Below are 3,449 nucleotides of genomic sequence, written 5' to 3'. Positions count from 1 at the left end.
TGTCATGTTTTTCTCATGCCAGGTTCATTCAACTCAGATACATATGCTTCCTTTATGATTCTGTGGGTGCTCACTCACTCATTTCCTTCAGTTTTACATCAATTTCACACTGTATGAGAGGGTGGGAATGGATTTGTAAACATAAATACTCCAACCAAAACCCCTCACAGGTCAGGAACTGTTTCTGCTACTTTCATCACTCACAAGGAAGAGGAAAATAAAGGTTCTGTCACGGATCTTACAGGACCATAGCGGTTATACTCACCAGGAAAGGCTGACCAGCTCAAAGCGCTTTTCTCAAGGAAAGAGGAGGCTCAGAGACAAGCTGTTACAAGTAGAAAGCTTTGTGTCTGTGTTTTCAGAGATTTGTGGTTGAAATCATTGGTTTGGAAGCGTGTCTCATTGCCCCAGATCATCAAAGGTGCTGTCTAAATGTGCATATTTCTTTCTATCTGTCTGAGTTAACAATCAGATGGACAGGTCAATGTCTGAGTGTCTTACCAAATCCCTGATTGAATCTGTCTCCGCTCACAAACTCAGGTGCCTCACCACTCACTGGGTCATGGAGAACCTCTGCCGTTACAATGAGAACTGTCTTTGCTGTCACCGCTCCTCATGCTTCCGCCTAATCCCCACTTCCCTTCATTATATCCCAGCTGCCTCTCGTCCACCCACATGGACACGTTGAAGAGCATGACAGGAGATTGGATTGAAACCGAGAGTTCAATAACCCGAATGAAATAGGAAGAAGGAAATAAACGGTGATTGTGGAACCCCAGGGGATACAGACTCCAGGATTAGTCCTTGTGGGCATTCCTGCAGTAATACGAGACAGCATTCCATGATGAGAGTTAAACCCGGGTGGCAGGAGAGGGAGCCACTGAACATGAGCAGGTTTAGTTCAAACACAGGAGGTTTGTTCAGTCAGTAACAGTGTGTTCGACATGGAGGTGAAGTGAGCAGTGAGGGGAAATGTTACCACAAGCTGACAATATAACTTTCATTGGAACAGGAGGAGGCCATTCAGCCCCTTGACTTTGCTCTGCCGTTCATGATGATCATTGCTGATGTGTGACCTAACGGACAATTTTCAAAACCCTCTAATTTCATCAATAAACTCCTCTGTAACAGACAAGATGAGTATTGGAAAACTAAGCATCTGCAAATGCTGGGAAATCAGAAAAAAAACACAGAAATCGCTGGAAAAATTCAGCAGATCTGGCAGCATCTGTGGAGAATGAACCTTTCAGGACCAGTGACCGGTCAGGTGACCAGCTGCAGCTGACCATTCTGCATCTTCTGGAACACACTCTGGAACAGGTTCTGGTGTGAGATTGTCAATAATAACTGAGAGAAACAGGAGGACGGGCTCAATCAGAATAAGGAATTCAGTTAACCCTTCCAGTGGAACACTCACCAACACAGTCACACTGCGGAGAGGCCGTTCACCTGCCCCACGTATGGGAAGGGATTTACTCGATCTTACAATCTGCTGAGGCACCAGAGATGGCACAGTTGGTTTAGACCCTTCACCTGCTCCATCTGTGAGAAAGATTAGATTCGATTAGATTAGATTAGATTACTTACAGTGTGGAAACAGGCCCTTCGGCCCAACAAGTCCACACCGCCCCGCCGAAGCGTAACCCACCCATACCCCTACATCTACATCTACCCCTTACCTAACACTACGGGCAATTTAGCATGGCCAATTCACCTGGCCTGCACATCTTTGGAGTGTGGGAGGAAACCGGAGCACCCGGAGGAAACCCACGCAGACACGGGGAGAACGTGCAAACTCCACACAGTCAGTCGCCTGAGGCGGGAATTGAGCCCGGGCCTCTGGCGCTGTGAGGCAGCAGTGCTAACAATTAAAACCTCTCACCTGAGGAGACATTGGTGCATTCCCACCGGGGAGAGGCCATTCACCTCAGTGTGTGGGAAAGCATTCACTCAGTCCTCTGATCTGCTTAAACACTAGCGAGCTCACTCTGGGGAAAGGTCATTCACTTGTTCCCAGTGTGGGGGGAGATACACTCAAATGCAGCACCTGTGGAGTCCCCAGTGAGCCCACACAGGGGGAGAGGCCATTCCGATGGTCAGTGTGGGAGAAGGGATTCAGTGATTCATCCCATCCCCCGAGACCCCAGCGGGTTCACGCTGGGTAGGAGCTGTTCACCCCTCTGTGTGACAAGGGATTTGCTGCGTCTTCAACACTATTGAGAGCCCAGTGAGTGCTCACAGGGAAGTGGTCATCCCCCCTGCTCCATGTGGACAGCAGGACTCTGATTCTGATGTTGTTGTTAACCACATTAACTGGGCCTGACGTGACTGAACTTACGTTGCCACTTTCTAAACCTCAGGATGTCTCCCTGGGCAGTAAGTCTCCACAAACAGCAATGTGACAATGAGCAGGGATCATCAGTTTTGATTTAAATTGTGACTGTAGCACGGCTGCTTCACAGCATCAGGTACAAGGTTGGAGTCCAGCCTTGTCCAACGGCCTGTGTGGAGTTCCCACATTCTCCCCATGATAGTGTGAGTCTTCTCCAGGTGCTCTGGTTTCCTCCCATAGTCCAAAGATGTGCTGGTTAGGTGGATCAGTCATGCTAAAATGTCCACAGGATCCAGGATTGTGCAGACTAGGTGGATCAGCCATGGGAAATGCAGTGTTACAGTGATAGAGTGCTCTGGGCGTGATGTTCTTCGGATGGTCGGTGGCGTTTGATGGGCCAATGCTCTCCTCCCACACTGTCGGGATTTTATTCACTGACTGAGGATAAATGCAACAGAGCAGGGTGCCTTAGAGAAGGAGCATGTGGTGTGCATCAATGCTGTCTATGCCTTTAGATAGAGGTGGTCACTGTAGGGGATATAGTACTTTATCTGCACCGCTGCCCCCTCCCCACAACTCTACTTATATTTAGTTCCTTCTCACTCTGTCACTTGTAATGGTTTGCTTGGCCCGTAATGAGCTTTGTTTGGAAATATTCTATTAGTCACACGAATGGTTTACTGCTGGTGATGATATGTCTAGATTAGAGTGGTGCTGGAAAAGCACAGCAGGTTAAGCAGGATCCGAGGACCTGGAAAATGAATGTTTTGGCAAAAGCTCTTTTCCAGCAGCCCTCTAATCTAGGCTCTGGTTTCCAGCATCTGCAGTCCTCACTTTTGCACTGCTGGTGATTATATGTTAACCAAAAGCAAAATGGCATAATGATGATTTTGATGGGGGGAAGTTTGCTGTGATAATATTTCTGGGTCGGAGAAAAGGGGAAAAAGAACACTTCACAGCTCACAGAACGAAAACTGAAAAGCAGTTAAATCAAACCAAAGGTTCAGACAAGGAGGGAATATTTCCCTGGAGTTTGAGTAGCTGGAAAGTAATGGTGTCTGTGACAGGAATTTGCTTTACAGAGGTTGAAAGCTTTAAAACTGTTATATTCAAACAG

Source organism: Chiloscyllium punctatum, chromosome 17, assembly GCF_047496795.1.
Source record: "Chiloscyllium punctatum isolate Juve2018m chromosome 17, sChiPun1.3, whole genome shotgun sequence".
Lineage (NCBI taxonomy): Eukaryota > Metazoa > Chordata > Chondrichthyes > Orectolobiformes > Hemiscylliidae > Chiloscyllium > Chiloscyllium punctatum.
This window is presented reverse-complemented; position numbering follows the sequence as displayed.